Source organism: Pocillopora damicornis, chromosome 6, assembly GCF_964200805.1.
Source record: "Pocillopora damicornis chromosome 6, jaPocDami1.2, whole genome shotgun sequence".
Lineage (NCBI taxonomy): Eukaryota > Metazoa > Cnidaria > Anthozoa > Scleractinia > Pocilloporidae > Pocillopora > Pocillopora damicornis.
In genome coordinates, this window is record NC_142675.1 from 11,248,320 (window position 1) to 11,262,215 (window position 13,896).

At 35.6% G+C, this 13,896-nt stretch overlaps 1 long non-coding RNA gene across 2 annotated transcripts; it reads left to right on the top strand.

Annotated features, from left to right (window-relative positions):
• Positions 1-7,889: 7,889 nt before the first annotated feature.
• On the top strand, positions 7,890-13,039 carry LOC149043936 (uncharacterized). 2 transcript variants are annotated; one of them, XR_016187543.1, is made up of 5 exons: positions 7,890-8,039; positions 8,799-8,900; positions 10,553-10,589; positions 11,204-11,344; positions 11,664-13,039. It is a non-coding gene; the product is annotated as an uncharacterized LOC149043936 (long non-coding RNA). The 2 variants fall into 2 exon arrangements; XR_016187542.1 differs by lacking the exon at positions 7,890-8,039 and having other exon boundaries at positions 8,730-8,900.
• The last annotated feature ends 857 nt before the right edge of the window (positions 13,040-13,896 follow it).

The window sequence follows — 13,896 nt, forward strand, 5'->3', positions numbered from 1 at the left end:
CCTTCTGAGCCCAGAATTTGTCTAACGTATAAGTCGGTGGACTTCTTTTTCCTTGCAATTTGGTTCTTCAAGTCTTAACTTCAGCACTGAGGACAGAAGTATTTCGTCAAAATCTGTTACACTTAAGAGTCTGAGCCAATGATATAGAGAGAGCTATTAGTCAACGTTCTCGTTGCTTCTGCGTCCGTCAATTTGATGCCAAAAGCACATCAGTATTAGAATAAGGTTTTGTAGCCAATGCTTCTCAACCTACGTCTTTAACAAATAAAAAGCCGCTGATTAATATCAGTGAGCCTGCAATATTCCATAAACATTGGTCAGAGGATTCTTTGGTGCAACAGCTGTCACTTTAACATCTCAATGTTAGCGCAGTTAAACGATTGCATAGGAGGCTTATTACATTTAGGACCGAACGTTATTACATTTAGGGCTTTATTACATTTAGGACCAAATGTTATTACATTTAGGACTTTATTACATTTAGGACAGTTATTACATTTAGGACTTCAACAGGTAATAGTACAAAATATGCTGGAGTATACTTCACAGGTTCATGAGAACCACTCTAACAACCCCATAAAATTAATAGTTCATCTGCTAATAAGCCTTGGTAGTGACTTTTTGTTTTCTTTTTGTATTTAGTAAAATAAGCAATTGGTGTTCTTGCATGGGTTAATAGCCATCACCCCTAACACTTGGGGTTGTTTATAATTAAAAGCTTTCTCGGCTTGCAATCTTTTGTTAACCAAGACAAAAACATAAGAAGACAGCCTATTTGGCAGATGGCTCAGCCCACTACAAGTCAAAACTCAAAAAAGGAAAAAAATGGAAATAATGTCGAGTTACATTTATTGAAGAAATAGCCATTAATGTATGGCACTAACTCCCCCCACCCCACCCCAGAAAAAGGTCTTTACACTACATGACAAAAGCTGTTTTCAGCTCTCTGTATACATCTGTGAGAAACCTTCATCTCTGGCATAGCAAGACAGAAAACAATTACAAGATAAATCAATAATTGCACAAGAACTTAGGCCCATGTAGGCACAAAGAAAAAAACAAAGTTTCTTTCCAACAGAAAGCCCTAGTGAACGCAAATATGCGTCTAATTGTCATTGAAAATGTGCTTCGCTTTTGTCGGCCGCTACAAACATCCTGGGAAGGAAAGTGTAAAAGAAAGGCCGACTTGGTTGAGCAAGCGTTTAATTCTCATTCAGTGAAGCTCGCGAAAGTGTCTGAAGAGGAAAGTGAAAATGAAAATCTTATCATGGCCGAATTACTTGCCACAGACGAGGGTGTCTTACCAGACCCAGCATCCATATTGAAATCGAACTGTAGTAGGAACCTCACAATATTTCCAGAGTTCACCTCTCCAGATATATGCAACTATCTTCTGGGAAAGACTGACGAGTACTCTGAAAGAACCTTAAAATCTCTTAAAAGCCTTACGGGTTATAAACTGTTCAAAGATGGACATGTTCTGGACCAGTTCCTCATGGCGTAGAACATTTACCTTTCGGAAGCGTAGTATCAGAACCATTCGTGTTACTTTTCGGTGTTGCCTGTTCCTGGCTGCAAAAGTGCGAGTGATCAAGGTTTACTGAAGTCGCATCAGCACTAAAGTCCACGCAAGTCTCTATGGAGTCCTCAACATCGAGCTTTCTGGGACAAACTTTCTTGGCTTGCGGTTTCTCATCACACTGTCTCTTCCTATCGGCAACACGCTTCGAACGCGAACTAACAGTGTTCGTAGATTTCTTTGCGTCAAAGATAGTCGGATAGCAGTCAGAACGTACACTTCAGAAATTGAAATCTCGATGTCACTTTCCTTAAAATGTAATGAACAGATTCTTGGATCGCCGAGTGTCTTGAATTTTTATCTGCTCGCTTATAGAAAACTTCTCACTACTTACGCTCATTGGGCCTTGTAGGAAAGCAAAAATAACTGAGATCCGGTCTTTTCTTACTCCCACTACGACAAAGAGAAATAGCACAATACTTGACCACGGTACACGCAAAAATAAACTATAATGGACCCCCAAAAAAATATCTGATAATAATAATGATAACAATGGTAATTATAATAATGATAGTAATAAAAATAATGATATTTTAATTTAGATTAGAATTACCCTTTTTCCGATCATTTTGGCGGTGCGAACTGCTAATTTCGAGAATTCCCGATTTATCAAACGCAGATGGCTTTCCTTGCAGTGTTTGCGGTGGTGTGTTTGTTTTCATTATTCGCGCCGTATTCCTCGGAGCCTCGCTTCGGTGTTGGAGTTTCGTCACCAGTCTGTCACGCTGAAGTTAGGCCTTTGTTTCTCAAATATCGTTGTTCAACAGTGACATCTCATTTCCATCTACATCTGCTTTTATTATGTTAGTAAAATCTGTACGTTTACACTAGACTGTTGCTCCCTAAATTTCCTGAAAGTAATGCAATGTTATGTTTACATTTATCGCACAAAGATCAAAGTGATATGCCTGAATATGAGAGTAGCAATGTGTTCTCTCTCCAGAGTGAGCAATGGGAACATGATTCAGGTGAGTAGACTTAAAATGACAAGGTCATGTAAATGTGAATTTTATGAATCTCTTCATTCATTGTTTTGATTTTTACATAGCTGAATATGTCTCTGTGAATGCCAGCCTGCACTTAAAATTTCATCCTTTACACCCAAACATCACTAGACATATTCTCCCTACTGTTCTTTTGTTTGTTTAACAATCAAGAACTTCGTAAGTTGGTGATCATTTCCTTTATTCTCCTCATCATAAAGTTTGATTCAGGGATGATGTTGCATAGGGGTGAAAGGCTTTAGTGAAGATGTACATTTCCATGCGAATGTTGGTCATTTCGCTGACGGTTGTTTTGCAAGCGTCTCTAGTCAGTTCCCAAATGTGTAGAAGTCAGTTCGCAAATGTTGTCACGTCGCTGTACAAAGAATGCTTTTGAACATTATATGACCTTTTGTTTTCTTAAAATGTAGCCTTGTTTCGTTTTGATTGCATGATTATAAAACATCCTTTGGCTAGCCACACAAAGAGTTATTTCAGTTTAGTTTCCTTTACATCATAGAAGTATATTAGGCCTTTTTTCACGCGAACATTTTAGTTTTAAGGAGTTGTCCCAGAAGTAAAGAGGAGTTTTATAGGACGCTGGAGTCTTTCAGAGTTTTTTTTTACAACTTGGAGTTCATCCCCGGAGCCAAGATCAGACGTAAGTCATGATCACTAGTTGTGTTTTCTGTCGTCAGATTTGTACTTTAGCTCGTTTCCTTAGCTTAGACAGATTGTGCATTCCTTTTAGTCTTCACCGCAAGTGTTGTAACAAGTCGCCTAGCCTGATTACATGATTTAGTCCAATAAACGTGTGTAAGAGTCTGCTGCTGTCCGTCCTGTACTTCACTGTGGTTGACCCGGTGGACCCAATTATGCTGCACCCCGTGTCTGCCGTACTGGGAACGCAACAAATGTTATAAACATTTCTATGTGTAGAAGTCAGTTCACACACTTTGTAGATTTGAGATGTCAACATTTGAGTATACAAACTAACTCTCTAGCTTAAGTCATACAGTCTTGTAGTTGATTTCACTCTATCACAGCATTTGCATGTTGCATGTTGCATGTTCAGGGGCTGTAATATGCAAATCAATCTACCGATATGAAACAGGTCTAACTGCTTTTGTGTTCTATCAGGAAGTTTTGCTCTTTGTAGGAAAGTCCACAACTATGAGACATGGGATAAAAATTCCACCATCTTGGGATGAAATATTAACATGTTTGCTAAGTGACATAGGTGAAAGTTTCAATGTCCTTTGCTTTTCATTTCTGGTTCTAGTAGTGCCTCTGGCTCCATCGCCTGCTTTGGCCACAGCAATGTTTTAATGAAGTTGCTGTAATACACAAACATATTTATTGCTTGCAATTAAAATGAAATTACATGCGGGTACATGTGGGCTGTCTGAGTGACAGATTCTGAGCAAAAAGTGACAAGTGCCATCAACTACCATTAACTTAACCAATTCATTTAAATGAAAATATACCTTATTACATGAAGGGATGTGTAGGTTATCAGAGTGACACCTGCCCCTATAATTACAATTTCAAATCATTATATCAACTTCTATTAACCAAACCGATAACTTTTTCTTAAGATAATTTCCTTCCTTCACTGATTGTCCAGCTTTTGTGAGGGCACAGGTTGAAAAGGCACAACTCCTTGCAGGACCTCCACAAGAACCAGTTTTTCATGAGGTAGAGGAAGATGTTCCTGTTGAAGCAGAAGAACTAATCTAGGATAGAATAGGAACTAGGATAGGAATATTTCAATCATCACAATGTTTTGTTTTGTTGAAAGGTCTTTTACAGGCAGAAAAAGTGAATAAAAAATTCAACCTTATTTGTCTCTGTGTCTCAGGAGTGAGGAACAAAATTAGTGTAAAAATATTGATACTCATTGCCTAAAGTTAATATGTCCTCATCACAAGGTACTATATGAACAAGCAGCATGAAAATTATTAATTTTTATTTCTCAAAAGCTTTCAAATTAATGTTATTGAAATAACAGGAATCAATAAATAATCCCTTTACCACCCTCTCTAGATCATGGACTGATCCATCTTTTGATATATGACAAAGTGTATCACTCACAAATCACACAGATCTTGATTTCATGACTTATCATCTGTGTCATTTATATGTCAAACAACAAGATTTATAAAGAAAGATCACAATATTTCCAGTTAAGTTTGATTGTAATTTTTGATTTAGTTATGGTTAGTTCTATCATCCTGAATGAGCATGAATTCTAGTGTGCTACACTGGACAATACTTTAGACTTGAATATTTCTTCAAGCTAAGGCCAGTCAGGTCATGGTACAAAGAGCAAAGTCAGAAAAAGCGAACTATAGATGACCATATACTAATCCATACATTTTATTTATAACTTTTTATATTCATGATGTCTTTAATGCAACAATTTCCTTGTTTAGACTTAATATACATATGTAGATGTCACTGACACATATTATTTTAAAAAAATTCCAGTGCTCACAACAGTTTTGATGTGCAGTAACACACAGCCAACATTTCATATACATTTAAATGATCTGGAAGTACATTTATGGAGGTACTTGTTTAATGGACACACTGCTTGACATGTCTGCTTAACACAGCTTCAGGGAATAGAAGTAGAATGTATTGTACATGTATGTTGTATATGTAACAAATGCTCTGTTTGTTTTGTGTTGGCAAAATTAAATACCCGACTACAGAGTGCAAAAATGTACAAAATGTTATATGAATGTTATTTGAACTGATGTTGATTTTTGTCTCTGCATTTTCAGATTAGCCCTAAAATATGCAAAAGGATTATGTATCTGCTGGTGAGTATCATGCTCATGACTTTGTGTGAATTAGCCCAACAAAGTTTTAAAATGGTATGTTTAAGGTAAAATATTGATTTGATGCAAAACACCATCAGACAGCTTAAGTTTTACAATTTCTAAGGTTTACATCCATATGTATTATTCATTGCAACAATGCTTCAAATAGATGCCTATAGTGGGTTTTTTCATTGATGGTATTTTTTGATTGGCATGTTTCAATTTGCAGTCTTTGTTGCATTCACAGAAAGCAACATTGAATATTCAAATAATATCATCATGATTCAGAAAGGAATGTGTTAGCTTAGTTATTTTTAACCACCAGCTTGTTTAACCCTTTTACTCCCATGAGTGACCAAGACAGAATTTCTCCTTACAATATCAATAGAATATCAGGCAAACAAGTGATGAGAGTAAAGAAAAATATCAGTTAGGGGATCATAAATTTATCCAATATCAAATTCTCCAAACTAACATCACAAGAACTGTATGGCAAACAGTAAGGAGAATTACAAATGAGATCTTGGGAGTTAAAGGGTTAATTAATGTCAGTAATAATTTATCTTGGTGACAGAGATCTAAAGCTTGTAGCATGTAAATGACTTTGAGGTGTTTAGATATTTCATTTTGATATTGTATATATATATATATAGATGTATAACTGTACAATATGCTACCTGAGTTGTATTATAACAACTGTTACTGTAATCCATAGTTCCCTTCAAAGTCCAGAGTATGAACTCAAAAACTAATGTGTGTATCAAGTTTTGTCTGAAGTATTTCTCTTGTGATTGTGGAGTTCAATTACCTACTCTAAAATTAATGTTAATAAAAATTTCATCATCATGGATGTTGCAGTGACATGCAAAAATTATTAGATGGCTGTTTACTACTGCATTTTCTCATTCAGTTTCTTACTTCAGTCACAAATTGATAAAAGCAACAGTAACACTAATAACCACAAAAAAATTAAAGCTAAGTTAATGTTTAGAATCATTAAGTTTAAAGTGTTAAGACACTGAACTTTATCACATGGAAGGAAAAAGATCACATCAATCAAGGGGAAAACACTAAGATTAAACCAAGTTATGCCTTCCTGTGCTTCTTTCCTGGTGTTGAGATAAGAACTTTAAGCCAGTTTGGGACTGGCAGTCAGCTATTTTTGAAAATGCTTGTGTGCAGTGTGAACAGTGACATTTTCTTCACTGTACATGTAGCTTTTATAATTCTTCAGATGTCATATATTTTTAAGATTTGCTTTGGATTTTTATGTTTTTACAAGATATGGCTATTAAACATCAAGAAAATCAGATCCAAAGGGGACACAATAAATCAACTGTCATTTTCCACTTTCTAATATTTGATGAGGTTTGAGAAAATCCTTCTTTTATTTGATTCTAAAACCTGGGATTCATGTCAGGTAAGAGTTAAGTTGACAAGATTCATACTGAGATGAGACTTCATGAGTGAGTTAAGGGTTGGTGTTTATCTATTGCTATGAAGCAGTCTTGGATGGATTGGATGTTGCAATTTTATGGCTTTTCAATCTGGTTTAAATCATCAGTTTGCAAAAATTTTGTCATATCATAGAATCTAATTCTGTCTGTGAAGTGTACTTTTCCAGCCAAAGACTAGGATTTACTGAAAATTAAACATGGTGTTGGTAATATTGCCAGGAACATGCTTGCATTAAATTGTATGTTAGGGAAAAATAAGAGTAAGACACTCTATAACTGTAACTGTTTAAGTGTAGTAGTAAATGTTTTTGTAAAGGATAGTCAATTGTTTATGATTATAGATAGGCATGCCTATTATTATTTTGTGTTTCCAAATCCTGGTGATATCTGTTTGAAGGGAAAATTATGTTTCAAAAGTTTGCCTGACATACAACTCCCAAATTTCATCTTACATCATGTTTGAAGCAATTTAAGATAATGATGGATTATAATGAAATCTTTATTTTGCACTGAAACTTTGAAAATTTCTTAAATTTAACAAAATTGATTCCATTTAGTTTTTAATCATCTGTTACTTTACATGAGTAAAGAAAGTCAGCTTTAATAATAACTTAATGCATGTGTATACTGCAATATCCATGATGAAATTTGTGGAGAAAAACAGTCTGTAGATACTTTCAAGCTTCCTTACAATTAAACCCCCCCCCCCTCCAATTTAGAAATGGTAATATCATTATCTGTTACTAGGGCGTTAGTAAACCAATGTTGTTAAATTATCTAGTGGTATGTTACTACGTGTTACTTCAAGACAACAATTTTGTAAAAATAGAGGTTAGCAAAATACTGTTTACAGTCAGTTACTAATTGAAGTATTGAAGCCCTGATTCTTGCATGATTGTTGTAAAGGTTTTTCACAAGCATCAATGGTTGTACTGTATTTAACTCAGTACTCAATACTCAATCTTTCAAAATGTATTGATCACAATTTTAGACAGTAATTTACATTGTTAACCCCCAGAGTTTGAGCCGCTGCATGTGGTAGGGGAATATGGTACCAATTTTTATCCCTGATTGTGTTTTATTTTTTCATATCAGGCAGCAAATAAAGCAAGTCCTGCATTTGCAGTCTGTTAATTATTGTTATAACAGTGTAGTCCGGCTGATTACATATGGGCCAGCAACCGCATTTTATGTTAGTAAGTTTTTGACTATCACTAGATATAAAGGGTTTTAAAACCATTGTACTTCTTTTGTTAACACTCTCTTATTACCTATTAACTGTATAGCTTTTGATTGATATACCACTTTATATTTTTTGTCTAGCCTCATTAAAGTTTCAACTGTGTTGTTCCGGCAGATATTGATATTTACTGTAACTAAAAAAAATTTCGTGTGCACAACTGTCGCATATATCGATAATCTTAAGTAACTCCTTGCCCTTGGTTTTCATTCTTGCACTGTGTATTAGGATACTTGTATACACCATTCACAGCTCGGCTGCTAGAGAGTGAATTCAATATTTCCTGAAACAACACATGTCGATATTCCTGTACTTTAAGAAACTTAGAAGAGGAGCAGGTCTAAAGTAAATAATTGTCAATATTTTATTAACTTACGGTAGTGAAGCAATAAATTACGTTCCAGGGATAGAAATGTTTATCAATGTATTGTTGTTGCTGCAATTTATCCGCGTTAAATGTTAATCCATCAGATGCAGTCGAAGCCAATACACGAGTTACATTTTCCCTCCCGCAGTATTCCGCCGCGAAGGTTGAAAAAGTTCATTTCAGTAACCATGGTTATGGACACACCTCCGTCACACCTCTAGATTGCTCCAATGAGAGCTTGCATTTAGCTTTCCCAGAATGCATAAGCAACCGCTAATTCGTAACTTCAATTAAATTTTCATTACATGTGAAACGTAAACGCGTTGTATTTCCCCTCTTATTAGCTGTGAAAGTTCTATCTTACACTGGATATCTTGTGCCAGCCTCTCGTAGGGCGGAGTTTTTCTTAAAAGTCTTCATGACCGACTTCCACTCATTCAGGAGAGGTAAGTACCAAGTAATTCGCAGCTTTCTGCCGCGAGGAGGCGTATGAAAAGTATTCCATAGTTGCTTTTGTCAGGTAGCCAATCGCTCCTCGTTTCTTTTATTACTGCCGCGTTCTGATAAAGACTGTCAACGACGAGTACAAAAATTGTTATTTAATTTATATGCTTTTGATGCTAATTTGTTTCTTAATTCTTGGACCTTACTTTTTGTAACCGTTCCATGTTTTCGCCATCCAGGGCTTCCAATAATTAAAAAAGAACAAGGTTATTGTCAGTAGAAACTCTGAGATAGCCGTTTTGAGGGGTGCTGTTGGACAGTACAATGTAATACACACGTTGCCCTACGAGTCAGTGTCACCGATGTATAAATCAGCCTATGTGGTGGAATGTCCATAGACATCACTAAACGTGTGTGATAGTTGATGGTTTTCAATTCTATTGAAATTTTTCCAAGCTAGTTCCAGGTGAAAGATTTAGAAGAAACGACTGAATTAGTTATCAATTATTTGCTCAAAAACTCCCACAATTCTGCGTAAACGCTTGGTTTGGCAATGGGTTATATCCTCAGCACTGGGGGCATATTAAAGATCTTTTCCCTAACTTAATTTCTAGAATGATGACAATGTAAAAAATGGTTTTGTTTGTCTTTGAAAATGGCGACCAACTTTTTTTTAATTGGCTACCACTTTGAAGAATTTAGGAGCCAAGTGGCTATCAGAAAAAAAATTAAAGGATTAAAGGATTTATGCTGTTAATTACTATCATTTTTGACTCTAATTGAACAACCAATTTATTTTCACAGTCCTAAGCTTACAATCATCATACCATGGAAAATGCTTGAACAACTTTTAACCTCTTTTTGTGTTGATCAAAAAACTCACTAGTTTACTGGGCTCACGCATTTATTTTGCTTTGAAGCAGTAACACTCATTTGTGCACACTTTCCATGGAATAATCTCTATTTGCTACAGATTAAGTAATATTTCTCAGAACCCATATTATTTCTAAAATTTATTTTCTTTTGCATGGGCATGATAAATTAAGATTTCTGAATACTGTGGAAAATGACATTTAAAACAAATTTTAGCTCAGCTTATTGTAATGTCAGTTGTTGTTGTTAGGTTACTACTCACTTCATTTTATTATTCCATCTCTTACAACCTTTTCCTTTTTTTCCATTTTGCTTGTCCACATCTATTTTATGAAAAAAGAATCCTTGTTTTGAACAAGTTTATTAACAACACTGCACAAGTTCTATAACTGTAAATAGAAAAGGTTTCTTTGAAGTTACAATACTGAACCAAGTGATAACAAAATATCAATGATAACAAATATCCTTTAACTTTTCTGTATGTTTAACTTCTAATAAGTTGTATTGGATTGAGGACCAACTCGCTGACGTCTCTACTTGATTTTATACGTCGGCAAGTTGGACCATCGGTGAGTTGGACCGTCGGCGAGTTGGTCCGTCGGCGAGTTGACCGTAATTCCTTTATTCTTGTCATAAGTCTGCTTGATATTCTATTGATACTGTAATGAGAAATTCTGCCTTGATCACTTATGGGAGTGAAAGGGTTAAACATTTCATTGATACAAAATGTTATGAATGTTATTATATGAACTGATGTTGATTCTTGTCTCTTCATTTCCAGATTGGTGCTAAAAGATGCCAAAGGACTGTATCTGCTGGTAAGTATCATGCTCATAACTTTATGTGAATTAGCCCAACAAAGTTTTCAAATGGTATGTTTGAAGTGAAATATTGATTTGAAGCAAAACACCATCAGAAAGCTTAAGTTTTACAATTTCCTAAGGTTGACATTCATATGTATTATTCATTGCAACAATGCTTCAAATAGATGCCCATAATGGGTTTTTTCATAGATGGTATTTTTTGATAGACATATATTTTAATTTGCAGACTTTATTGCATTCACAGAAAGCAACATTGAATATTCAAGGCAGAAATAATATCATCATGATTCAGAAAGGAATGTGGTAGCTTAATTATTTTTAACCACCAGCTTGTTTAACCCTTTTACTCCTATGTGTGACCAAGACAGAATTTCTCCTTACAATATCAATAGAATATCAGGCAAACAAGTGATGAGAGTAAAGAAAAATATCAGTTAGGGGATCATAAATTTATCCAATATCAAATTCTCCAAACTAACATCACAAGAACTGTATGGTAAACAGTAAGGAGAATTACAAATGAGATCTTGGGAGTTACAGGGTTAATTAATGTGTGTCGAAAATTTAAGTAAAATCGGCCAAATTTTGCCTATATTCAATGAAAACAGGTTGCTATGGTGGAGTTCAACAAGCACACCCTTTGAAATCAACTGAAAACTTTGATTTCAATTTGCAAAAGGCCCGAATTTTTTACAGCAAAGCAAGAATCACAAGAGAAGACTTCAAACCTTACTGAACAACTGATAGAGGTAAGTGTTTTAATCTGGATTGTTTTAGACTCCTTTCGAGGCGCTATTAATATGTCAAGATCGGCCGTTATGCGACTCCATTTTGAATTTCGGAGGTATTGAATTTTAAGCAAAACAGTCTGTAAATGACTGGAGAGCTTTAGTTTTGGTTCCAAAGAGTGCGGTAACACCTTTATTTATCTAAATTAGTACTTGAGGAACTAAATTACACTAGATTTACATACATAGTAAGTCGTTCTTAGTCAATGAACCAATACATTGCAAGTGAAAAGGCAGGAGATTTACTTGTTCGCTTTTCGTTTTAAATTTCTCTCTTTAGGTTTGGGAGCTTTCGGAACTCATGGCAATGTGGTGGTTAACAAGGATTTGACGTAATCTCATGTCCTTTTTCTTCACATGGTCACATGCTGGGACTGGGTGTTGAAGGAGTGTATTCTTTCAAACTTTTGTTCACCATGGAATCCATTGTTGAAGAAAAGGTCAAACATGTACTTCTAGCATATGGAGCCTTGGTGTGATCATCATGTCTGGGAGTTTTTCCCTAATGAACAGAAGAAAATTTGTGATGTCTTCCTCTGCAACAAGAACAGGTGGAACAGACTTAAGACATGATCTTATTATTGAATTCATGTTTTTCATAAAAGTGAGGTTCTTTCTTTCACTTACCTAGCTTATCAATCTTGCCATTATTGAGATAGTCAGCACTTTCATAGACTAAGTGGCAAGCAGCAAATAACTTGAAAACTTGTTTAAATTTAACACTAATTTCTCTTGCTTGAGAAAGGAAGGAAGGACAGCTCCTCTGTTTTTTGTCACCACAGTACTGCATAGTTAAATGATATTTTCTTCCTACCAAAAAAGAAACCTGCAACAGTTTAATAGAATTTTGTGAGTCAACAATTTCCTTCTCTAAGGGTAGGATTTGTGTTACCTAGCAGAAAGTGTGTACATGGTTACCAATTAATGATTTTCCATGGTAAGCTTGTCTCTTGACATTCATTTTCTTGAGAACCCCATCCAAATGAACTGATAATGGTCCATTGACTTTCTCAAAGGCAGCCAATTCCATTTGTTCATCCAAAAGCTTTTCCTATAATGTTGAGATAATACTTTTTAAATCTTGCTGTTGATAGTTTGTTGAATTCATTTTAGCTAGTGTAATGTTATAAATAAACGATCTGTAAAACAAAATCATACCTTCTTCAACTGAAAAATTAAGATGGGTTTGAAACGTGTACGATGGAATTGGAGGATTGTACAGCTGTTATACTGGAAAACACAAATATATTATTGCTACCTCCTCCTTTGCATTTCCAAGGAGTTTGTCTATCTCCTCCTGTAGTAGTGTAAAGTAGACAGGCATGATATGAACATTAGCATGCAGACTTTGTAAGTTCAGCAACTCCTGTAAAGAATTGGCTTTTTTATGAAATTTTTGTGCCTGTCTAGTATGTAGTTGGGCAGCTCTGAATGCCTGGATCTTTTCGTCATTCTCTTCACTGTCTCCTGCCAGCATCATTTGAATTTTTTTGTCCAGTGCAAAGCACTGGTTTTCTAGTTCATCAAACACTTTCTTAAACACACCCAAGCTAATGTGAAGTCCAGGAACACAAACCTGAAATAGAAACTATTTAGTTAGGTGTCCTTTATGTCCCTCTTCAAAGCAATAAAATAAACTCTTCTAAGGGCTGAAAATGGATTATCTTATCTTTTGTTTTGAAACGAATGTCTTTATTTTCAACTTAAAAAAATATTTTATTACGTGGCCACCTATTTTGAGGAGAATAGTTGTCCCATCCTGAGACTGTGAAAGGAACTGTTGAATGATGAACAATCCAACTTCCTCCTTTAGGGATGAATAAACTTCCTTTGGGCTGGTTAGTAGTTGATAAACTGACAGTTTTTCCCCACAGGTTGTTGTTGTGCTAGTGGTGGTTGTAAGTTCTGCTTGTATTGATAGTACATTTACCTGTTCTGGTCCCTTTTCCTGTGCTTCAGGTATGGGTTTCACTTGGACAAGGGGGGGGGGGATGGTTTTACTGAAACTGATCTTTGGGAAGGGGTTAAGATGTGTGTGGGTGCTGTTGTAGGGCTTTGAATGCAATATTCTTGATGTTGAGGTAGTTGGTGAAGTTGTACTGTGTGTTTACAAGTAGGACATTGAAAATCTAACTCTGAAAGTATAGTGCGAAGAACAAAAGGGGCTGGCTCAATGAACTTGTTAGGATTTACAGTGACAGTTCAGCACACCGGGCAAAGGGATCTACACATTTTAAAAGAAAGTGACCAACAACTAGCACAAAATATGTGTGGAGTTCAGCATTTTGTCTGGACTGGTTGATCAAGTACCTCTTTTCAAATTGGGCACATATACTCGTGCTTGTTTTCAACAAACTGTTCTGGATAAGAGGTTCTGATCCTCTAAAGCTTTGTAGATTCATTACCTCCTCAGAAAATGAGAGTGTGGCTGGATCAGGTTGGAATTTTAAAGTGCCAGACATTCCTTCAACATTTCCACTTGTCCCTTGGGTCTAGCCGAGTCCTCTCTTGGT